The sequence below is a fragment of the Vicia villosa genome, linkage group LG2 (genome assembly GCF_029867415.1).
Source record: "Vicia villosa cultivar HV-30 ecotype Madison, WI linkage group LG2, Vvil1.0, whole genome shotgun sequence".
Classification (NCBI taxonomy): domain Eukaryota; kingdom Viridiplantae; phylum Streptophyta; class Magnoliopsida; order Fabales; family Fabaceae; genus Vicia; species Vicia villosa.
The window spans coordinates 67961978-67988644 of record NC_081181.1 but is presented as its reverse complement, the minus strand read 5'-3'; the positions used below and the strand labels follow the sequence as shown (position 1 = coordinate 67988644).

At 37.9% G+C, this 26667-nt stretch overlaps 1 protein-coding gene across 1 annotated transcript in view; it reads left to right on the top strand.

The window, feature by feature from the left end:
• The window catches only part of LOC131651184 (uncharacterized), a 56850-nt gene that overhangs the window by 687 nt on the left and 29496 nt on the right, over positions 1–26667 (top strand). The gene's annotated exons all lie outside the window — the stretch shown is intronic.

Below are 26667 nucleotides of genomic sequence, written 5' to 3'. Positions count from 1 at the left end.
AAAATAATAAGGAAAGAATTCTTAGCATTCATGACTATCAAATGCATGGTTTCTTGCCTTAAACCTTCATTTATCCATTCTATAAATTAACAACACATAGTTCTTCTTTTGGTCACGTACAAAAAAACACATTAGACACTTCCAATCCACAACTAACAACCATCCATTCTTGTACATAAAAATACACTAACCCAATTATCCCAAGTCAAACACAGCACATAATCCCACCGAAAGAACACATCAAAGAGGACACAAAATTCTCTTCTTTCACGTGTAACAACAAAACCACAAACCTTCTGCATACCCAACTCAAAACATCACCAGTAATATCCCAGAAAATACAAAAAAATAAAATAAAGCACAAGACTCCTGCATCTCACCTTTTCAATTACCACCAATGTCATAAGCTTTTCTAAACTATCAACAATTTTCCTCTAAAAAACAAATTCTCTTTTATACACTAACAAAAACATTCCATTAACCATCAAATAAAATCTAAAATATTACGATTGGTATATGCTTTGTGTTGTTTTTTTTGCAGAAAAGGAGAAAAAGCTTTTACGGAGACAAATTTGTAACTCCCTCCGCTTCAGATAGCGAATCACCACCGACGAGGACCACCACCAACACCGATGACTGCCACCCGATCCGCCGCCGCCGACGCACGCAGAGCCACCTGCGACTTCCGTTACGATCCTGCAACCACCGTGTTGCTGTCCTACATCCACCGTGCACCGTCACCGCCATAAACGTGATATTTCTTATGCTCACCATTGTTGTTGTTTTCTTTTGATCTGTGTTGTTGTTATGCAGGAGAAAGATTAGAGGTTTGTTGGTGGTGTGAAAAAGAGAGACTGAGTTTAAGCTTCACGTTTTTCCTTTCTTTATTTTGTTTTTATTTTCAATTAATTATACGCCAAGTATTCATTAATAAGTCAAATAATATCTCCTTGTTTTTTTATTTGCAACCTCTTTTATTTAGTAATTATAATTAATAAATAAATGAAAAAGTTTCTTTCAAGAGTGAGTTAAAGAGGTGGACGTTATGTCTCACCTTTATTTTTTTATTTTTATTTTTTATTTTTTAAATAATATTTCTTTAGTTTTTTTGTATATAATAACCATTTAGTGTTAAAAAAAAAAGTTTTTTTTATTTTTATTTTTTTTATTATTATAATTCTTTATTTTAATTGACTAAAAATATTATATATATATATATATATATATATATATATATATATATATATATATATATATATATATATATATATATATATATATATATATATATATATATATATATACCAAAAATATTTTGTTTTAACTTTTACCTTTTCTTTTTTTAGGATTTAATATTGATTACTTTAGTGTCTTTGTTAATTTTGATCATTGCTTGCTCAATTTTTGTCATCTATTATGTATCATTCTATGCTTCATTGCTAACATTCTTGTTTTTGCGAGGTACTATCATTGAGGCGTTGGATTTTCTTGCGGATGTTTATAGTTCATTATAACTCTTGTATATATTATTCTCTTTATCTCCACCTTAATTTCCGTCTAGGTTTATTGTAATAATTTATAGTTAGTTTCATCCCCCATTTTATTACTTGTAATCCCCCACCCCGAAGCCATGTAATAGCGTAGGAGTCTTATTTTTAATTCCTGTAAATATTAACTGCTTAGATGTATGGCTAATAGGATTGTATGGAAAGATAAAATCAATCATAGATCACCCCTAATTCCAAGATAAATAAAAATAACTGAATGCAACACACTTGCACGCACTCACCTCTAGGATACGCCCCTCTTGGTTGCCTTCGATTATAAGGTCGTGTCCCTCGAAATGTAGAGGTACCCATTAGCAAAAGTCCCTTGATACAAAATCGTCAATAAGTCCCTCGATGATCCTCGATTGTTGCCTACAAAAAAGTGACGACCGTCCCTCCAAATATTGCTAAAGGTACCTCTACCTGTTGCTTTCAATGACCATCGATGACCCTTCGATGTCCCTTAAACACGTCCAATATAAACAAGGACTACCTACTTCTACATAGTACGGATAGTCCTGGGAACGTTAAAAAGTATAGAAAAAGATCAACTATCTAGGGTAGTGCTCTTAATCTGCCTAGCTCAATTAAAAACATCTTTCCAAAATTCTTTCAAAAACTAAGGCTACGCATTTACGCTAAAGTCCTTATGCCCCTTTTCAACTCAAAATAAACAAACATGAGCTAAGCAAGTTAAGAGCCCGTAGATAACTACGGATGAAAAGGGTGCTTGCACCTTCCCTTTTCATAACTTACCCCCCGAGCCCGTTTTCTTTCAAAAAAGGTATTTTTCTGTACTTTTTACCTTTCCTAACATTGGACAAAATAAAAGTCGGTAGCGACTCATGCTTACCGCAACATTGTTGCCTATAAAAATAAAAGTCAGTTCACCGTGTTACAGAACTGGCGACTCTGCTGGGGAGTCTTTAAGAGGGGTTTACCTTAGGGCTTAGTTCATTATAAATGTTTTTAATTGTTTGTTTGTGTGCTTTATTTTTAAGGGAAATGCTTGGGTTTGTTATTGTGTGAAAGATCCTACACCCGGATCTGAGTACCTTAGGTAAATGGCATGAGATCAAGGAGACTCCACAGCGTATACTGATGTGGTTGATCTGATGGCCATCGTTAGTGTGACACATTGGTTTGTCCTGGTGTTCCTTGGGATCCGACTCGAGGAAATGCTTGGCTACCGCGTGGTGTCATTAAGCACTAATTCGCCACTAGAACCTTAGTTGAACTAAACTTTGGCCTTTTAGAAAGTAGCGAGATGGCTGGCTTTGGTTCCGACTGAAGTTGGTTGATACTCGAAGCTACACTCATATGGACTGGACTTTCGGGACCTTTTCGGTTGGTGATTCGATTGCCGAACTGAGATAAGCGCCTTCGAGAAAGGTCAATGATATGAGCTCCTTAGAACCCGATCTTTATTTAGGACATGATGAGCCAACTAAACTTCAGTGGGGAGGGTACTTACCTTTGGACTCCATGCAAGTCTTTAAACCTAAGGCTACTTGTGTGACTTGTTTGTATTTATTATCTAACCGTTTGGTTTCACTACAACGAGGAAGGGCTTTAAAAGCGCTTTTTATAGCCTTTAAAAGCGCTTAAAAGCGCTGTGAAAGGTGGCGCTGGCGTAGCTTACAAAAGCGCTTCTGAAAGCGCTCTGGTAGGCCCCCCCTATAAGAGCGCTTTTCTGGAAAAAGCGCTCTTGTAGGCCCCCCTTTAAGAGCGCTTTTCAGGAAAAAGCGCTCTGGTAGGCCCCCCTTTAAGTGCGCTTTTTCCAGAAAAGCGCTGTTATAGGCCCCCCTGTGAGAGTAAAAAATAAAAAAAAAACGCAACATACTAAAGCGCTTTTGGAAAAGCGCTCTTATAGGGTGGGCTTTAAGAGCGCTTTTTCCAGAAAAGCGCTCTTATAGCCCCCCCTATAAGAGCGCTTTTACAAAAGCGCTTTAGTATGTTGCTTTTTTTTTATTTTTTTTGCTTTTTTATTAATCTTTGGCAGCGCTTTTACAAAGAAGCGCTTTAGTAGGTGGGCCTTTAAGAGCGCTTTTTAAAAGCGCTTTCGTTGCTAAATGAGGTATTTTAATGTGCAGCCTGTAATTTAATCCTCCCAGTCGACCTGTAATATTTTCGACCTGTAATATGTTTTCAACCTGTAATATTTTCGACCTGTAATTTATTTTCGACGATATTATTTCAGCCATCAGTAAGACAATATATATATACTAATATAATACCATTATAATATCCAAAATTTTATATATACATCATTACAACATCAATAATATTATAGTTCAAATCGACACAAATCCTACATGAAAAAGCGCTTAATATAAAATTGACACAACTCTTCTTTGATTTCTTCCAACTTAAGCTTCGGGTACGCAGCAGCACGGAATTCGTCAAGGTACTACAAAACAAAAACATAATATGAATGATACATTTAGTTAAATGTAATAAATTATATGAAATTATCTTAAGTTATAAATTCATACCGTGAGCGGAATCTCTAATTGATTTGCCTGAAGGATTTCTTTCATAAACCTCAATACAAAGTATCCGCAATCGTAACTGTTTCGCTGTTGCGGACACTACATAGAAAAACAAATAAGATTCTATAGTTGTGCATTGTTTTATCAAGTAGCATAAATATATTATAAGGAACATTGTGAAAAATAATGTACCTGCACTTGGATCCAAGTAATGTTGTTAGATTTAGTTCGGGATACCTGTGCGTCCCGTTGACTTCGGAACACTTGTATTGATCTAATTAACAAATATATAAAAGCATATGTTTATATCAATCCCACAAATAAGTAAATATATATATATATAAATATACACAAATATATATTTAGAACGATCCCACTTACAAATCAACGATGTCCTTCATGGCCGGATAATTGGTCCATTCACCATTTACCGAATTCAGATAATACACGACTTCCCTTATAGGGTTGATAGCAAGCAGCAACCAGTATGCTCTATAAATAAAAACAATAGGTTATATGAAAATTTTGCTATACACAAAAGAAACAGAGATTAGATGAACAAAGAATGAGAAACTAACCCTACTGGTCGGGTATTATACGCCCAAAGATGCAGACATTCTGTATTGCCGGTGGACATGAATTTATCGACTAATCGCTGTCTAACTGATTCCCGTTCCGAAGCAATTGCCATTCCGCTGCAGTGGGCGGAAGACACGAAACGGAATCTGTTAGACAACGGAGTCCCGCGCAACACTCTGTCATACAACAACCTTAAATAAAAACATAATAAACATTAGATTATTTTCATTGAAATGTGTAAATAAATTATATTGTGGGACTAATTAAATAATATATCGGATGAGTGAATATTACCAGATGTATGAGTGCATGTTAGTGACGCCTAGTTGATCATGCTTAAAAATCTCCTCCAAGTCATCAATTGTAATAAGTGACTTGAATTCAATACCGAAGACACTCTCATCCATAACGATTTCACGTAAAGCACCATCCTTCATATCGGACATATCAACCATTGTTGCGAGCGTCGACCGGTACCGAGGCACAAAAGCACCGCCTTTTTTTCCCGCTGGCTTCGGAGGACCAGTGGGTGGTACGGTACGAACTTGCTGCGTCACTTGTTGTGACTCCCGAGCGGATGCCTAAAAATCATATAAGTTAGGTAAAATATAAAATCATGCAGATTTAGATTCAGATTAATTGTTAACACTTTAAATGTACCTCTTTTAGTGATGCAACGGACTCCTCCTCCTGTAAAATCCCTTTACCCTTAACTGTGGGTTTTATAGGAGCAGTCTAAAATTAAAATGTAAAAAATAATTAATAAACGGTTTAGAATTGACATTCGAAAACTAAATGATTCATAATCGTTTTCAATATACCTCATCACTAATGGTAATGAGCTCCGAGGGCCATGCAACAAATGATCCTATTGCATCTCGCAGCAATGTCGTCTCTGAGACCATGTCAGGTACCGGTAGCATCGCACCATGATCTACTACAACATCCACCGATACTTTCAGGTGTCCATCCGGGAGCGGTCTATGGTGAAGTAAATCTCCCAAAGTGTTGTGCACTTTTCCCTTGCCAACTAGTCGATAACTCGGTTCCGATAAGTATAGTTGGCAAGATGAAATGCCCTAAACCAATAGTAAATATAAAGTCATTATCATTAATAAAATAGAACAATTTAAAAGGAAAAAAAATTATAATTACCTCGGGAAATTTCCTTTGATAGTTGATACTAGCCTTATCACTAGTTTCTTTCACCGATGAAGTGTTGCACTTTTCTCTCATATACGCCTCTTTATCTCTTTGCAATTCAGAGACTTGTGCTTGCAATTCCGCCAACTTTTGCAACACTTCTTCATTTGAAGGATTTCTTCTCCTAGGACTCTTGTAAAAAGAGGTTGGAGTCACACCATGACCCTTACCCCTCACCCGACCGGGATACTCAGGAGCATCTAGTGCTCTACTAAGTACGCTCCCCTCACCGGTGGATGCCGATTGCGACAAGGTCTCCTGTAATTCATTTACATTAAAAAATCATTTATATATTAAAAAACATTTGATTTAATTAAAGACACAGTATTATACTTACACATTCAGTAAAAACTCTCTGAACTTCGGGATCGACAGCTTGATTCTTGCCCACACGAGCTTCCCTCCACAACACATGTACAGGAAGTGAGGTTTCCTCACTTTTAGTCTCCTCTAACTATGCATTGACACAAATGATAAAATCATCAAATAAAACACATTTAGACAATTAATTAAAACGCATTTCTATTTACTTACAAGTTTATCCTCCAAGCGTGCATATCCCATACGCCCTTTTTTGTATGGATACGCGGGTTTGGATGCTCTCGCACTATTCGTGGCACTCCTTTTCCGAAAAGCTTCATCTCTTTGATTTACAAACTCAGCCCAATCATTTTCACCAATGAAGATCTCATACTTTTTTGGCCGTCCCGGTGCCTCTTCAAGAAAGTTTCCATCTTTATCCTTAAGATAGGTGTTTGTCAAAAAGGCTTTCCACCCTCTATATCTTTTGCCGGCCAAACTAAGTATGTAGCGTTTACGATCATCTGGTATCTCAAAAGTCCTCTGCAAAAAAACATACGCATAGTGTGTTAGTATAAGTAATTTAAACAATTTATCGTCAAGATAATAACAATTAACCATATATGATATATACCTGAAGCTCGTCCCAAATCGCGTCTTTTTTCTCTTCCAAAGCTTTGCTTTTCAGAGTCCATTTAGGTGTGGAGACCGGAATATGCATACGAACAAGTGTACCAATATAGCTTGTCAACTTTGTAGAATTAGGACCAATTGCTTGTTTATCAGAATTCCAATCCAAAGGGTATACTAATCCTTGGTCTCTATGTCGAACGATTCCCTTCATAATAGTGATGCCTCGTGCAACTTCTTTTGCTTCAGTATCAGGTGTAGCATTTGTATCTGGAGCATCTCTTTCTTGGGCATCTCTTTCTTGTGAGTTTTCTTGTGAGTTTTCAGGTGGAGCATCTCTATCCGGAGCCATTTAACCTGTATCAAACAAACTAAAGCACATTAGTACACTATTAATAAGCTAACAATCTATACAAGTCAAATGGAAGTCAAACCATGCATGTACAAGTGTATCGGAAACGAAATCGGTACAAATCAAAATAAGCGTCAAAAAAGAAAGTTGTCGGAATTGAACGAAATTTACATGGCTATGGTAAAACGTCCCCACGGACTCAAAAATAAAGTCGGTTTTCCAAAATTCAGACCCTAAGCCCGACTTTTGATTACGGGCAGAAGCAAAACCGATAAAAAAAACAGTCCCGAAATGAACATATAAGTGCATGAGCAGCTCCGGAATCGTCAAAATAGTATAGTTACATGTAAAGAAGTCGACAAACGGATACATGGTTCAAAAGTTATGTACAAAACGAGAATATGCACCAAAATTGAATAAGTACTATACTATTGATTAAAACAATCGGTACAAATTGAATAAAACAAATTAGTCGGAATATGTATACTATTACCTTTATCACTAACGTCTCTTTCTTTTCTTGGTAGGATTGTGTTCTACGCGTCTCTTAACAACGCGGACGGTTGGATTGATCCAAATACCCTCATTATGATCATTTCTAGTACAAGATTCATTCTCATTTTGATCGTTTCTTGTACAAGATTCAATGCCAACACCAATATCACCTTGATCTTCAATGTTTTCATCTACTATTTTGTTAGATAAAAGCACTATAGACCATTTCGTACTTGTCGGATCATTGACATAGAACACTTGTTTAGCTTGAGAGGCTAAAATGAAAGGCTCATCTTTGTACCCTACCCTATTGAGATCCACTTGCAAAAATCCTGACTTATCCATTCGTATGCCACTATTATTTTCAACCCACTTGCAACCAAATACAGGAATCTGAAACTTCGCGTAATCAAACACCAAAATGCGCTCGATAACCCCAAAATATGACAAATTTGCAAATTTCAGATTTAAGTCATTCGCACTTGATATGTGCATTGCTTCAGCTACCAAGGTAACACCACTATTTTGCATAGTACTTTTATCATCCTGTTCTTTGGTATAAAATGTGTATCCATTAATAGCGTATGCGCTATAAGAAAGCACAATTACAGTTGGACCATAGGCTAAACATCTCAACCTTTCTGTTACTGAAGCAGGATCTGAACGATACTTTGAATAAATATGATCCCTAAACCACGGTATGAAACTTCGATTGTGCTCTCGTACTATCCAGTTCTCATTTCTATTTGGATTTAAATCTCGGAGAACAACCTTGTGCATTTCAACATACGGCTCAACCTCAATCTCATTGTGCAGAACATACAAGTGCGCTTGATCCCGTTCGACCATTGATACTGTCACAACTTTATTTCCAATTAGCCTTTTTCCTTCTTTTTTTTCGACAATATGAGATTTGGGGAGTCCAATTGATTGAACATTTGACAGATATTCAGTACAAAACTCAACCGCTTCTTCAACAACGTATCGTTCGGCAATACAACCCTCCGGTCGACTTCTGTTTTTCACGTACCCTTTTAATATTTTCATATAACGTTCAGCAGGGTACATCCATCTCATATAAGCTGGTCCGCACAATTGTGTCTCTTTCACAAGATGAACGACTAGATGAACCATTATGTCAAAAAACGAGGGAGGAAAATACATTTCAAGATCACATAAAGTAACAACTATCTCTTTTTGCAATGTTGGTAAGATCGCGGGATCGACCACCTTACTGCAAATTGACCTGAAGAAGAAACACAGCTTAGTTATTGCGCTTCTTACTTTTTCTGGCAGAATAGAACGTATACCTATTGGTAAAAAATGTTCCATTATAACATGACAATCATGCGTCTTCAAACTCTTTAACTTGAGGTCTTTCATGGACACAAGTCTTCTAATATCTGAAGAGTAGCCTTCTGGAACTTTAACTTCACTGAGGAACTTACACAATGTTTTCTTCTCCTTTCTAGATAGAGTGTAAACAGCAGGTGGCAGATATGTCCGTCTTCCTTTCGTCACGGGTCTCAATTCAGTTCTCATCCCCATGTTTACCATGTCATTCCTTATGTTAACGCCATCCTTAGACTTTCCTGGTATATTGAGTAACGTACCTATAACGCTGTCAAATACATTTTTTTCAATATGCATAACATCCAGGAAATGTCTTACGTACAACGACTTCCAATATGGAAGTTCAAAAAAAATGGACTTCTTCTTCCACCCACCCTTGACAAGTGAATGTGCAAAAGGCTTGCCAAACTGAATGCTCACATCTTTCACCTTTTCAAAAATTTGATCACCTGACAAAAAAGGCGGGGCTGTACCATGTTCGGCCTTTCCGTTGAATGCTTTTCTCCACCCACGGTAGTGATGATTAGAATTTAAGAATCTACGATGGCCGAGAAAGACATTCTTCTGACAAAGATCCAATCGTGTCGTATCGGTTTCATCTTCACAAATGGGACACGCCTTTTGACCTTTATTGCTGTACCCGGATAGATTTCCGTATGCTGGAAAATCATTAATTGTTCCAAACAACATCGCCCTCAAGTTGAAACTTTCCTTCCTATACCCATCGTAAACCTCCACACCGTTGTCCCACAAAAACTTTAAATCTTCGATTAACGGTGCCAAGTATACGTCTATGTCATTCCCTGGTTGTTTAGGCCCAGAAATTAGCATTGATAACATCATGTACTTACGCTTCATACATAGCCACGGAGGTAGGTTATAGATCATAAGAATCACAGGCCATGTGCTATGCGAGATACTTTGAATACCATGCGGGTTCATTCCATCAGTAGACAATGACAACCGAAGGTTTCTTGCTTCTTTTCCAAATTCAGGATAATCAGTATCAACTTTCATCCATTGTGGTGAGTCTGCCGGATGTCGCAACTTTCCATCAATAATTCTTTCATCTGCATGCCAAGTCAAGTGTCTTGAATCGGTCTCACTACGATACATGCGTCTAAATCTCGGAATTATAGGAAAATACCATAAGACTTTAGCAGGAGACAACTTTTTCTTATATCGAGGGGCACCACATTTAGGACACTCATTCAACGCTGCATACTCGTTTCGAAACAAAACGCAATCGTTTGGACATGCATGTATCTTATCATAGCTCATGCCAATAGAGGACAACATCTTTTTGGCTTCATACGTTCGATTGGGAAGAACATTATCCTCTGGTAGCATATCTTTCATAAGGGCTAATAACTCTGTGAAACTTTTATCCGACCATCCATTGTCCGCCTTTAAGTTGTACAACTTTAACACCGCAGACAATCTTGTGAATTTTGAACAACCATCATACAACGGTTTCTCTGCATCCCTTACCAACCTCTCAAACATTTTGGGACAATCCGCAAGATCTTCTTCAAGCGCTTCTGCAATCTCTTCGACTCGATCGCAATCGTATGTGTCTGTGCAATCGTCGTTTGAAGCATACTTCCTATTACACCTCGACTCAGCATTCCCGTTACTTTTCTCACCATGCATTGTCCAACATGTATAACTTCTATCAATTCCAAACCGTAGTAAATGGGATCCCAACTGTTTCCCGTCAACCTTACCCCCATAACAGCAACCCAAGCAAGGACACGGCATTCGAAGCGGGTCTTCGGAGTGCTTAACCGCAAACTCAACGAATTCCCATACCCCTTTCTCGTACTGTTTCGACAATCGGTTTGAATTCATCCATGTCTTAATTAAGCTAAACAAATGCTTCTTGGTTTCTCTATCAGGTACTAAGGAATTCTGTCAAGATAATAAATAGCTATCATCATAATAGAATACCTAATCAGAATACCCGATTTCTTAAAGAAGACATTACCTTATTTCAAGGTAATATAAGTCCACAAACCAAAAAATTGGTTGAGAGACACTAAATTGATATTAAATAGAACCATAAACAATAAACTATAAGCAGAAAATAACAAACTATAAGCAAGAAGAAAGGGATAGTAACCTGAATTAGACTTGATGTGGGAGATGGTAGGTTTGAATCGGCGTTGTACAAGTAGAAACCAGAGACTTCAAAGTAACTGTAAAATTAAACACACACACACACGATGCAGTTAAATACAAATATCATAAAAGTGTGCAATTCTCATTAAAAAAACCCTATAAATAGTACCATAAAATATAATAGAAGTAGACAAATCTCACTTTCAATTTCAAAAAGTAAGAGTGGCTAAGCATAGATAGGATAAGGATGGCCACGGTTCAGTCAATAATATTTTATAAGAAGTTTAATTATCAAATACCACTAGGTGGAATAACTTAAACACGTACAGGAAGATGACTGACCAAAATTTATTAACTCAAATAAGTGCTTTTTATTTTATCAAATAAGTGATTTTTTAATAGTCACTAAATCACGAAAGTAACGAGAATTAACATATCTTTTCCATGCATGCATGCTTTGAATTAATAAGAATGTTATTCTATCGTTAATTTCAAAGGATACTATTAAATCTTAATAATCAATAAGATAGCACTCAAAATATCTTCACTAATTTGTCGGTGTCGTGTTGTATTTACACACAACATAACCTATAATCACTCAAATTATCTTCACTCTTTTATGAATATATTTCAACAAGAATCCAATTTCCAAACCAAATATAATCCGGGAATTTTCAAAAAAGAGTCATTAAAATGCAATCCTATCAATTACTATTTCTCTTCCCTAAATGCACCTGGACATGTTATAATATCATCAAGTGTAACAAGAAAATTAGTAAGTAAGCGTCCGGTTCATTCACCATAGATGCATGTTTCGGCATAACCGATCCGATTGTCATATTTCGGCATGATATCTCAACTTCACCACTCAATCGACACTAGTAAAAATAACTATAATGTTTCAGCTTAATTGAAAATGATTAAAACCTAAGCAGTATGAATAAGAAGTATGAAGAGAACACTAGAATACAGAATCCTCTCTCAGCATATTCAAAAACCTAAGCAGTATGAATAAGAAGCAAAAGAGAACACTAGAATACAGAATGATATGAACCAGATGATTCAATATGAATAAGAAGCAGAAGAGACAACATAGAAATTACCTAAAGGGATGCAGCAAACCAGAGGCGGAGGGAGAACGGAGAACGGCACTGAAGCGGCGGAGACGGCACTGCACTGAAGCGGCGGAGACGGCTGAAGGTCGTGGCAGGTCGTGGCGGAGGTCGTGGCGGAGGATTGAAATTGATTTAGGGAAGAAATTGATTTAGGGATTCTGTGTTATGTCGCGAAGGAGAAGAAGAGATGCTGAGAAATATTGGGGCAAGTTTAATTTGTTCTATTTTAAAACTCCTACGAGGGCGCTTTTGAGAAGCGCTTTAGAAGGACCCCCTATGCCAGCGCTTTTTAGGAGAAAAACGCTTTCGTATCCTACCCCTATAGCAGCGCTTTAGAAAGCGCTTTCGTAGCCCATTCTGTAAGAGCGCTTCTAAAAAGCGCTGTCATACCCACCCCTTTTAAGAGCGCTTTTAGAAAGCGCTTTCATACCCCCCCCTATAAGAGCGCTTTTGAAAAGCGCTTTCATTACCCCCCCCCCCCCCCTTTAAGAGCGCTTTTTTAGCGTGTTTTTTTATTTTGTTTTTAGTGCAACCTATAACAGCGCTTTTTACTAGAAGTGCTTTAGTAGGGGTGCTGTTAAAACTTAAATTTGGCGTAGTGTTTCCTTGCAAGTTTTGTTTATACCCTAACCGTTTGGTTTCCTTGCAGGATTTGTGTGTACCCTAACAAATTGATCTCCTAGCAGGATTTGTTATACCCTAACAACTTGATCTTCTTGCAGGATTTTTTTTCATACCCTAACGATTTGATTTCCTTGCAGGTTTTATGTGTAGGACTCCCTTGTCCATATTACCTTATGCTTTTACCAAACATGTTTACTAACCTTTTTCAAGGATCTTAGGAATTCATGGCGCATACCTTCCAGGTACTATGGAAAGACTATCAAGAGCCTAAACTTCTGACAAGGGGCAAGAGGATTTATTTTCCTCTAGCTAGATGCCTTCAAACTCAAGGGTACAATTCCTATCAAGGGGCAAGAGGATTTATTTTCCTCTAGCCAGATGCCTTCAAACTCAAGGGTACAGTTCCTATCAAGGGGCAAGAGGATTTATTTTCCTTTAGCCACATGCTTTTAAGCTCAAAAGTACCATACCCCAAATCAGAGGCTATGACCCACTGGATATGGTGAGCCTGATTCTTAAAGAAGGACGTTCAAAGATGGAAGTCGTAGTTCTTCAACAAAGCTGCAACTACATTTCAATATTGCAAATTGGGTTCCAGAAAGATCCTTGAAAACATTGCATATGCATTTGCATACATATCATTGCATAACAGGTTTCCAGACAACGAGCTTATCATTTTCTGCCTCAAATCCCTAAAGCTTGATACTTACAACTCCTTTGTGGCTTCGTCAGAATCTTCTTCTTAGAAGTAATCTGTAGTTCAGATACGAACACTTGGTTTGATTTCCTCTCTGGGGCACTTGGTCAGTCGATCGATAATTGCCAACTAGTCCGAGATAAGGTACAAGACCTGATTGATGCAAAGGCTATCATATTCACACCTGCAGGCCAGATTTGAAGTTCTCCTTCGACTCAATGGACCTTCTGAAGCAATAAGTCCATACGGAGAAAATCTCCTCAATGTTGGCAATTCGTAATTTCTCATGCATTTTCATGCGTAATCTTTCTTGTTCTTGTTCAATACTGTCTATATGCAATACTTGTTTGTTTTTGAACTATAATAATGATGCATTGGATATGTTTGTCTTGAAAAAATTCATTCGTTCTCGCTCTAATATGTTTTTATTTGCCTGTGATACCAAACTCTCAGTGATAAAGCATGATGACTCTGAAGGGAGAATGACGAACGCATAATACCAATAATCTCAAATGGTGTGATTTCGAGTAAAACCCTGTTGATGATGTACATGCATTGTTTCAAATTCCCAAACACTGGAGATATAAGGAAGTTAATCCCTTGTCAACCCCTTTGAGCCTTGAAGTAGGAGTTTCTTTTCTATACGAAAAAACCCTCACATTTAACCTAGGGGCAGGGTAGTGTTCAGTTAACCTGATTGGGTGTTCAAAATTCAGCAGGACCTCGCACCTAAGGAAACAATAATGGTTATCCTTCAAAAGGTTCAGGAAAAGTCGAGACCTCAATGGTCACCTCTCGCGTAATAAGAGGTCAAATATGACGATACAACAACGACTATCCCTCGTCGACCAAGAAATGAGGCAGTCACAATCTTTCCAAAAAGACGTCTCAGGATCATACGACTTGCTCAAAAAATAAAAAGAACGAATTAAAAAAAAAGAGAAAAGAAAGCCCGCTAAGTCAATAACTTGAAAACAAATGACTAAGGCAAAAGTTAGGGCATCCCGCTGGACTTCAAACTCAGAATTCAAAAGAATTTGTCCAGGCAAAAGTTAGGGAAACAAAAAAGATCCTCAACAAAAGGGGCAAATTCGTGTGTCTATAAATTCAAGATCGTGTGATCAGACGCCAAGAATAAAAGGTAAGTGACTGTCATGTCCAAACACCTTGTCGATTCCTCAATCGTCTCAAACTCCTCTTGAAGGATGAATGCTCGCGTCGAGTTAACTGAACTTAGGTTGGAGAACATCACGAAGGGGGTGGGCACCAATAAAATTTTGAGCCTATATATCTTTTTTTTTAAAACCATTAACCTGGCCACGTTACAACCCTCAAAAGTCCTAATTGAAGCAGGGTTAATTCGAAAGCATACTATAACGAGAAAACGGTAAACCGACTCCTAGGAGTTTTGCTAAAACATTTGAGTTGGTATCACGCCACTTTTCACAAAAATCGATGTTTTGACATCCTTTCAAAAAAAATATTTCAAGACAAACATGAACTTTGCATTAGATTTACATTTCTCATACTAAACATTCTTTGCATATGAACAAGTACTTGACACCAGGAAAACTTCCATCATGAGCTGCAGATGAAAAGTTTAACCCTCTCAAGGGACAAGTTGTCTTCGGAACTCCGTTGAGTTCGAGCATGAACATCTCAAATTATAATCACCCTCAGGGTCACAAAAACGGTTGAAATACCCCATGGACTAAGCGTTCAGATATTCGGGGCAATCAAGCAAAGATTCAAAGGATCTCTCAAAACTGCTGAAATTACCAGGAGCCTTCACCCAAGCACAACTAGAATTACCTCCAACCCTGATCAACCAGAGGCATGATTCCTAAGTTCATGATACAGGGGCATGTTGCTTATGATAGCACGAATATCAGAAAGTCCCCCGATAGATAAAGCTACAGAGACGTCTCGTACGCCCGACTCAGTCAGTCAAAAGCTTGTATATACAAGGGGCATGACATATCTCATTCATCAGGGGCAATCAAGTCAAGATTCCGAGAATCTCTCAAAGATGCAAAAAACAATCAGGGGCATGTATCCAAGTAAATCTTAGTCTATTTCCAATCAACATGGGGCATTGTCCTGGGCCAATGATTACGAGGGGCATGACGCCCATAGTGCACATCTCATAAAGTCCTCGCGAGGCGAATCTTTCTGAAGTCCCTACTAACTGGGGCAAATCTATGCAAGTCCAGTTTGACAGCTTGATCAATACTCAGTAGGGTGTCCTAAATCGAATGGTAGTTACTACAATACTGGGGGCAATTTTCAAGACACCCATGTCTCCCCATAGAGCCGGGTTCACAAGATCATATCCCCACAGAGTAATCCTCAAAGAAGATATCTTTGAACATACTCGTCCCGATAAATGTAACACCCCATATTTTCATTAATTGATTTAATTTGGAATTAAATTATTTATTTGAAATTATTTGGCATTTGATTGGATTTAATTGAAGAATTGTGGAAAAAGAGGTTATTGGGCTTAATTTGGTGTTAGTAAAGAGGGGGGTGCTATGTTAGTAGGCCTTTTACTAAATTAAAATCTATTTTTCATAAAATAAGGAATTGAGGAAAAAGGGAAAATAGATGTGAAAGAAGAGCAGAAGAGTAGAAGTGCTGATACGTGAAAGGGGAACAGAAGAGGAAGAGGGCTAATCAAGATCCTTGGCTAAGGTAAGGGGGGACTCTTCCGGTTAACATCTTTTATCGTATTATAGATGATGGGACTGATTTAGATGCATTGTTTGTGTCAATTGGTTATATGTTAGGTTGGGGTTTTGGGATGATTTTGATGGGAATTGTTTGACGTGATGAATTGTATGATTATATGGCTGTTATGATGATTGAATGATCCTCTTTGTGTGTTATATTTGTGTTATAACATGTATGTGGCTGATATGGTGGTATTTGAGGTTCATGATATAACTTGATTTGGGTTTTGGGGATTTTGGGATGAATCCCGTAATGCTGTCAATCGATGTGAGATCTCTGGTTTTTGCCAGTTCGCGCCGCGAAGGTGGGTGCGCGCCGCGAAGGCGGAGTGATTTTCTCGTTCCGCGCCGCGAACCTGTATTTGCGCCGCGAAGGCGTGTTTTCTATTCGTTACGCGCCGCGGACTGTGGGTGGCGCCGCGTGCTGTAGTGATAATTGTTTTCTTTGAAAAATGTAAAGATGTGTAACTTTCAAACCGTAAGTCTGTTTTAGACGCCGTTTTGGACGTTGTTCCTTAAATTGAATGCTCTACCACATGAAATGAGTAAAACAATAATAACTTGATTTTATTTTAAAAAGTATCATTTCTTCAAATGTGGTTTATCCTGATTTTGCATAGTTGATGAGGTGCAATGGTTGTGGTGTGCATAATTGAATATGTGCAATGATGTATGTTATGATAATGTGGTTGCTTCTGTTAATTGTGCAAATGGGTGTTGTTCATGGTAAATATGGTTATCATGTGTTTTGAGGAATGATGTGGTAAATACTCTGTCGTTGATGAGTTGCTTTGTTGTACTTGGTACATGATTGTGGAGAGTGTTATTGTTGTTGCACTGTATAATGAATGATTTACCTGTTATGATGTTGTGGGTGTAATTGGTGTTTGTTATACATATATTGTTGATGTAAAATATGTATTTTATTGTGGTTGAGAAATAGCATAACTGTATATGGCTATTGATTATTGTGGTGGTTGATGATTATGACATTTGGTTGATTTATGTGGGTGATAAGCATGTTATGGTTGATACATGCATTCATAATCATTATGTGGCTGATCCTTGACGATGGTGGATCAGTGGTAGCTAATTCCCATTGTGTGGAATTAGTGAGTGGGTGTTGCCGTATCCTTGACGATGGTGGATCGGTGAGTTGGGTTATCCAAGATTTTGGTACCACATGCATATAGTTGCATTTGCATTAGGCTACTTGTGGTATTATAACATGAATGGAAGATTGTCCAATGTTATAATATGTGATGATTGTGTAATGGTTATGATTTGTTTGAATGAATTATGGTGTTGTCTCTTGGTAATGTATTCTAATTGTTGTTGTGTGTTGATGAGTACTTCCTGACAATCTGAATATAATGAAATTGGATAAATAATGTGACTATGATGTGTTATTGTTATGATTCGATAACATTTGTTAATTGTGAATGAGACTCACCCTTACTTTGATGATTTCAGATTGGCGAGTAGCGGCTTTTGGCTTTGGTGAGGATAGCTCATAGGCCAGTTTGTTTAAGTATAGTGTCGGTGTCATGCTCTGATATTGTAACACTGGGGGAACGCTAGTTTAGAGTTGATGATGATACTCTAGTTTGTTGTTATTGGAGTACTTTTGTGGGATATTGCATAGATGATGTTATGCTTATCCGTATGGTGAATTTCCGCTGTGTTAACATGAGATATTTATGTATTGTGATGAATTGTTCCTTAGTGAAAGCATGACAGTTGATTTATGATAATTTGTTTTAAATTGAATTGTGACACCCTTGTTTTCATGTTTTACTCTGAAAATTAATTATAAATTTCCGTGGGGTTTAGAAGGGTGTTACAATAGTGGTATCAGAGCAGGTCGGTCCGTCCGGCCAATTGTTGAGTCAGTTGAGTTGCACGACGGTTGAATACTGTCGGCATTTTTATTCCTTGGTATGCGGCATGTGAGTGAATCACTGTCGGTACTTGGTTGTTTGTTACAGGTGTGGGATTGAAACAAGTGGGGGAGAAGCTTCGTTTCTCGGTTATGTTTCAGTTGAAGAAGATTGATTCAGTAGGCTGTTGTTGGAAACAGTGCGAGCGTTGTCGGAGTTTGTTGTTTCCCGAGTTGAAGGTGACTTGGAATTAAGACTTCACTGGGAATTGAGTTGGAACATCTTGAAGGAAGGTGATTAGAGGTAATTGACAGTTATTGTAAGAAAAGGAGATTGGAGAGTTGCGATGTGTCAGCACTGCTGGTGTGCTGCGAAGTTGTCAGTTGAGTAGCCTTGCGTCTCGGAAGAGGTTCAGTTACGAGTTTGCAAGGAGGATTGTTGTCGTGATGTTGCAGAAAGCGGACTTCGGCGGGGGAATGTGTCGCTTAAGTTATAAGGATGTTTGGGAGTGAAGAGATATGATAAGGAGCTGTTTGGAATGTGATCGAGTTGAAGAAAATGAGTTTTGGAGTGAGATTTTCGTAAGCAAAACGCAGGAAAATTGCTCAATAGCTGCAGAACTTCGAAAATTCATAACTGGAGTTCTGGACATCCGAATTGAGTTCTGTTTGAAGCGTCGGAAAGCTAACGAGATGAACCTTGTTATAAAAATGGTTGCAGCAGATGTAACATAATTAATTGTGACAGGATGACGTTGGAAGGAGGCGAAGTTACGGTTACTCTTGTTCTTATAACTAGACTTGTTTATTAGTACTGCACGGGATGTCAGTGTCAGTGTCGAACGTGTTAGAACAAGATTTGTTCTTATCAATTATCTTAGTTTTGATGATAACAATAATATGAATTTTGCTTAAGATAATATGGTACTCTAATCCAATGCAATTTCCCTTTCAGGAAATATATATAAAGAGTACGCATAATTCAGCGCTCAGAAGATGTGTCTCAAATGGTTCAGCATGCAACATCAGAACATGGTCTGGCAAGACATCAGAAGATGGTCGAAGCAGAATCAGAACATGGGTCTATGGAAGCATCAGAAGAACATGAGATCAGAAGCACTGAAGATCAGAAGATGGTATCACGCTCAGAAGCACTTCAAGGTCAGAAGATCAGAAGATGTTGTGCACCAAGCTGTTTGACTCTGATGATATTCAAACGTCGTATACACAAACATCAGATCAGAAGGAAGTACACGTGGCAGACTACGCTGACTGACAAAAGGAACGTTAAAGCTACTAAAGGCTACGTCAGTAGACACAGCGTGAACAAGGCTCGAGGTAGTTGACAAAAGCGTATAACATTAAATGCAAAGCTGTACGGAACACGCAAAGCATTAAATGCATTCAACGGTCATCTTCTCAACGCCTATAAATATGAAGTTCTGATGAGAAGCAAGATTAACGATTTTCGCACCAATACAATTCAAATTCACTTGCTGAAACTCTGTTCAAATCAAAACTCAGAATCTTCATCTTCATCAAAGCTCACTACATTGCTGTTGTAATATCTTAGTGAGATTAAGCTTAAATTGTAAGAGAAATATCACAGTTGTGATTATCGCTTTTAAGAAGCATTTGTAAACTCTTGAATAGATTACATTAAGTTGTAAGGAACTAGAGTGATCAGTTGATCAGTATACTCTAGGAAGTCTTAGCAGTTAGCTGAGCAGGAAGTCTTAGCAGTTAGCTGAGCAGGAAGTCTTAGCAGTTGGCTGAGCAGGAAGTCTTGGCAGTTGGCTGAGCAGAAAGTCTTAGGAGTGAACTAAGCCTAGAGTGATCGTGTTGATCAGTAGACTCTAGAAAAGTCTTAGGAGTGAACTAAGCAGTTGTTCCTGGAGTGATCAGGTTGTGATCAGAAGACTCTGGAAGACTTAGTTGCGGCTAAGTGGAAAACCATTGTAATCCGTGCGATTAGTGGATTAAATCCTCAGTTGAGGTAAATCATCTCTGCGGGGGTGGACTGGAGTAGCTTCGTTAACAGCGAACCAGGATAAAAATAATTGTGCATTTTATTTTTATCGCTCAAGTTTTTTAAGTCACACTTATTCAATCCCCCCCTTTCTAAGTGTTTTTCTATCCTTCAATTGGCATCAGAGCGCCGGTTCTAAGGTGCAAGCACTTAACCGTGTTTAGAAAAGATTCAGGAAGAGAAAAACGCTTCATTTAAAAGATGGTTGATGAAAGTGAAAGGACTATACCTACACCTGCATCTACATCTGGCTCTGCTGAGCAATACAACGGTAACAATGGTTATACTAGACCGCCGGTATTTGATGGTGAAAACTTTGAATACTGGAAAGATAAACTGGAGAGTTACTTTCTGGGTCTAGATGGTGATCTATGGGATCTTCTGATGGATGGTTACAAACATCCAGTAAATGCCAGAGGCGTGAAGCTGTCAAGGCAAGAAATGAATGATGACCAAAAGAAGCTTTTCAGGAATCATCATAAATGTAGAACTGTTTTGCTGAATGCTATCTCTCATGCTGAGTATGAGAAGATATCTAACAGGGAAACGGCCTATGACATATATGAGTCTTTGAAAATGACTCATGAAGGAAATGCTCAAGTCAAGGAGACAAAAGCTCTTGCCTTAATCCAGAAGTATGAAGCCTTCAAGATGGAGGATGATGAAGACATTGAAAAGATGTTTTCGAGATTTCAAACTCTGACTGCTGGATTGAGAGTTCTTGACAAAGGATACACCAAGGCTGATCATGTAAAGAAGATCATCAGAAGCTTACCCAGAAGATGGGGTCCGATGGTGACTGCATTCAAGATTGCGAAGAATCTGAATGAAGTTTCTCTGGAAGAGCTTATCAGTGCCTTGAGAAGCCATGAGATTGAGCTGGACGCAAATGAGCCTCAAAAGAAAGGTAAGTCTATTGCATTAAAATCTAATATCAAGAAATGCACTAACGCTTTTCAGGCTAGAGAAGAAGATCCTGAAGAATCAGAATCTGAAGAAGAAGATGAACTGTCCATGATTTCCAGAAGGCTAAATCAACTCTGGAAGACCAAGCAAAGGAAGTTCAGAGGCTTCAGAAGTTCAAGGAAATTTGAACGTGGAGAATCTTCTGATGAAAGAAGATTTGACAAGAAGAAGGTCATGTGCTATGAATGCAACGAGCCTGGACACTACAAGAATGAATGTCCAAATCTTCTGAAGGAAAGTCCCAAGAAAAAGTTTCATAAGAAGAAAGGTCTTATGGCAACCTGGGATGAGTCAGAAGATGATTCAGAAGATGAGCAGGCCAACTGTGCGCTGATGGCGACAGAAGATGACGGATCAGAATCTACATCAGAATCAGATTCTGAAGAGGTATTTTCTGAACTTACTAGAGATGAGTTAGTTTCCGGATTAACTGAACTTCTGGAATCCAAGTCTCAGATTTGTATTAAATACAAAAAGCTGAAGAAGCTATTTGAATTTGAAACAAAGAGGCTTGAATTGGAGAATTCTGAATTAAAAGAAAAACTTTTAAAACTATCCAATAATGTTGGATTTCCTTCTGATTCAGAAAAATCCACTCCTAGTCTGAACCATATTCTGAAAGAATATGATTTAAGTTTCAGAAAGTTCTTATCTAGAAGTATTGGCAGAAGTCAGCTAGCTTCTATGATATATGCTGTGTCCGGAAACAAAAGAGTTGGCATTGGTTATGAGGGTGAAACCCCATACAAACTTGAACCTGTTGATGAAATGAAAATTACATACAAGCCATTGTATGATCAGTTCAAGTATGGCCACTCACATGATATTAGGCACACCTCACATGCACAAAGTTTTCACATTACACACACTAAGAAGCATGTGACACAACCTAGGAAATATCATGAAACTCACATTAAGAATTATCATGCTGTTCCTCCTATTGCTTACAATGTTAAACCCAAGTTCAATCAGAACTTGAGAAAATCTAACAAGAAAGGACCCAAAAAGATGTGGGTACCTAAGGATAAGATTATTCCTATTGCAGATATCCTTGGCTGCAAGAAGGACAAAGCACAACATGTCATGGTACCTGGACTCTGGATGCTCGCGACACATGACAGGAAGAAGGTCTATGTTCCAAGACCTGGTGCTTAAGTCTGGAGAAGAAGTCAAGTTCGGAGGAGATCAGAAGGGCAAGATAATTGGCTCTGGAACTATAAAATCTGGTAACTCTCCTTCCATCTCTAATGTACTTCTTGTAGAAGGATTAACACATAACCTTTTATCTATCAGTCAATTAAGTGACAATGGTTATGATATAATCTTTAATCAAGAGTCTTGCAAGGCTGTAAATCAGAAGGATGGCTCAATCCTATTTACAGGCAAGAGGAAGAACAACATTTATAAGACAGATCTGCAAGATCTTATGAGTCAGAAGGTGACTTGTCTTATGTCTGTTTCTGAAGAGCAGTGGGTCTGGCACAGGAGATTAGGTCATGCTAGTTTGAGAAAGATCTCTCAAATTAACAAACTGAATCTTGTCAGAGGACTCCCTAATCTGAAATTCCAATCAGATGCTCTTTGTGAAGCATGTCAGAAGGGCAAGTTCTCCAAACCTGCATTCAAGTCTAAGAATGTTGTTTCTACCTCAAGGCCATTAGAACTCTTGCACATTGATCTGTTTGGACCAGTCAAAACAGCATCTGTCAGAGGAAAGAAATATGGATTAGTCATCGTAGATGATTATAGCCGCTGGACATGGGTAAAATTCTTAAAACACAAGGATGAGACTCATTCAGTGTTCTTTGAATTCTGCATTCAGATTCAATCTGAAAAAGAGTGTAAAATCATAAAGGTCAGAAGTGATCATGGTGGTGAATTTGAGAACAAATCCTTTGAAGAATTCTTCAAAGAAAATGGTATTGCCCATGATTTCTCTTGTCCTAGAACTCCACAGCAAAATGGGGTTGTAGAACGAAAGAATAGGACTCTTCAAGAAATGGCCAGAACCATGATCAATGAAACCAATATGGCTAAGCATTTCTGGGCAGAAGCAATAAACACTGCATGTTATATTCAGAATAGAATCTCTATCAGACCTATTCTAAATAAGACTCCCTATGAATTGTGGAAGAATAGAAAGCCCAACATTTCATATTTCCATCCTTTTGGATGTGTATGCTTTATTCTGAACACTAAAGATCATCTTGGTAAGTTTGATTCCAAAGCTCAAAAGTGTTTCCTTCTTGGATATTCTGAACGCTCAAAAGGCTACAGGGTATACAATACTGAAACATTGGTTGTAGAAGAATCAATCAATATCAGGTTTGATGATAAGCTTGGTTCTGAAAAACCAAAGCAAGTTGATAATTTTGCAGGTTGTGATATTGACATATCAGAAGTTGTTGAGCCAAGAAGCAACGCATCAGAAGCAGAGCTCCTCAGAAGCAAAGAATCTGAAGATCAAGTAACAGCTTCTCTGGAGGATCTAAGTATTTCTGAAGAACCATCTGTCAGAAGATCATCCAGACTCATCTCTGGTCATTCAGAAGATGTCATTCTTGGAAAGAAGGATGATCCAATCAGAACAAGAGCATTCCTTAGGAACAATGCAGACTGTCAATTAGGTCTTGTATCTTTGATCGAGCCAACTTCTGTTGATCATGCTCTAGAAGATCCAGACTGGATAATTGCTATGCAAGATGAACTAAATCAGTTTACAAGGAATGATGTTTGGGATCTTGTTCCTAGACCAGATGGATTCAACATAATTGGTACAAAATGGGTCTTCAGAAACAAGCTTAGTGAGAAAGGTGAAGTGGTAAGGAACAAAGCCAGACTGGTGGCTCAGGGTTATAGTCAGCAAGAAGGGATTGACTACACAGAAACCTTTGCACCAGTGGCCAGGTTAGAGTCTATTCGTCTATTAATTTCTTTTGCCACTCAACATAACATCACTCTCTATCAGATGGATATTAAGAGTGCCTTCTTAAATGGTTATATAGATGAAGAAGTTTATGTCCATCAACCTCCTGGTTTTGAAGACTCTATGTCTCCTAATCATGTTTTTAAACTTAAGAAATCATTGTATGGATTGAAACAGGCTCCCAGAGCTTGGTATGAACGCTTAAGTTCTTTCCTTCTAGATAATGGTTTCACTAGAGGAAAAGTGGACACTACTCTCTTTTGTAAAACCTTTGAAAAGGATATTTTAATTTGTCAAATATATGTAGATGATATTATTTTTGGAACATCTAATGCTACACTTGGAAAGGAGTTTGCTAAGTTTATGCAGGCTGAGTTTGAAATGAGCATGATGGGAGAACTCAAGTATTTCCTTGGAATACAAATAAATCAAACATCAGAAGGAACGTATGTTCACCAAACCAAGTATGTGAAGGAACTTCTGAAGAAGTTCAATCTTCTAGACTGCAAAGAAGCCAAAACTCCTATGCATCCAACATGCATCCTAGGTAAGGATGAGGTAAGTAAGAAGGTAGATCAGAAGCTATACAGAGGTATGATTGGATCTCTTCTATATCTGACTGCTTCTAGACCTGACATTCTGTTCAGTGTTTGTTTGTGTGCTAGATTCCAATCGGATCCTAGAGAATCTCATTTAACTGCTGTTAAGAGGATTCTAAGGTATCTGAAAGGTACTACTAATGTTGGTTTAGTTTACAGAAAATCTAAAGAATACAACTTAGTAGGATTCTGCGATGCTGATTATGCTGGAGACAGAATTGAAAGAAAAAGTACTTCAGGAAGTTGCCAATTTCTTGGAAGTCACTTAATCTCCTGGTACAGCAAGAAGCAAGCAACCATTGCTCTATCAACCACAGAAGCAGAATATGTCGCAGCTGCTGGTTGTAGTACACAGATGCTCTGGATGAAGAGTCAGTTAGAAGATTATCAGATATTTGAGAGTAACATTCCTATATTCTGTGATAATACTTCTGCTATATGTTTATCTAAGAATCCTATTCTTCATTCAAAAGCTAAACATATTGAGATAAAACATCATTTCATAAGGGACTATGTTCAGAAGGGTGTTATATCTTTAAACTTTGTTGATACAGACCATCAATGGGCTGATATCTTTACAAAACCCCTGGCTGAAGATAGGTTTAAGTTCATTTTGAAGAACATCAGTATGGATTTATGCCCAGAATGAGAAGATGAGAATTTCTCATGTATGAGTATCTTCTGAAATGAATGTGGAACATTTTTTTAATCAGAAGTTCTGATTGAATTCGTTTAGAAATTATGATTTGGTTATTACTAACGTTTCATTGTCTAAGTTGATTCAGAACATCTTGTAAAGCAAAACAACTGTTACGCTTTATCTCGGGATGGTAAACCTGCCGTTACTATTCATGGATAAGCGCGCGTGCAGTTGAAGGGACGCCGACCATAGGTAACTGTGCCAGTCACTTCATTTGTCTTTATTATCTCTCCTCACGTCACGTAACATTAAATGTTTTTCATCATTCGTTTCATTTTATTTTCCTTTAAATACTCTTCAAAATGGTTTTCAGTTTCCTATCTCCTTGTTTCCTTCTCAAAGATTGTCTCTCCCTCTCTTCCTTATCAAACCCTACCTATTCATTTTTTTTGCAAACTCATCATGAATTCTTCTTCAAAACCAGCAAATAATGAGAATGATAGAAACAACAAACGAAAAGCTGTTGAAACATCATCTTCCAAACCCAAAAAGATCAAAATCACCTATGATCCTCTCAAGGTGAATCCTTTCGAAGCAATGCTGTCTGGAAATTATTCTAGACGTGTGTTTCATCCTCCTGGTGAAAGCCCTCCATCATCTCCATCTTCTTCCTCATCTCTCGACCTTCAAGACTCAGCTTCCTCTGATTTTTCCTCTCCCTTAATCTCTTCTGAAGACATCTCTTCATCTTCACCCGCTGAGGATGTTGTCTCTGGAAAAGGTGGTGGAAGATCTGCTGCAGGACCAAGTCTCCCTGATCCCTCGCCTGAAAGCCCTAGAAGCAGTCAATGAGGCGTTTCACTCCTTCATGGCATGCTGGCACAGACGTGGTCTTAGCTAGGGTCCTAGGATTTGGTCTCAGTAGTTTTATTTTTCTTTGTTGCACATCTTTTGTAATCTTTTTTTTTTGATTTATCAATGAAAAAGTTTCTTTGTGTTTTACATTCCAGTAAATGTTTTCTTTTGTCGTTTTATACATCTGAATCTTTTTATATATACTTTTTGATGTTATGACAAAAAGGGGGAGAAAGAAAGATAAATGATAAATGATTTGATTAAATCTATCAGTTGCTGGGTAAAGGCTCCCACACATTCACTAACATGAACTGCAAGTTCTATATGGTTTAAGTGTTTTGCAGGTACAAAGAAGTGAAGTGAATCTTCAAAGCAAACACTAGAAGCAAAACCATTGAAACTGAAGCAAGCTGAGTGCTGTCAAGCTTCAGAGATCAGAAGCAAGAAAGAAGAATGAATCAGAAGCACTGATAATAGAATTTGAACATTCCTGTTCTGACAAAATTCTATTTGCCCTGATACACATAATGTTA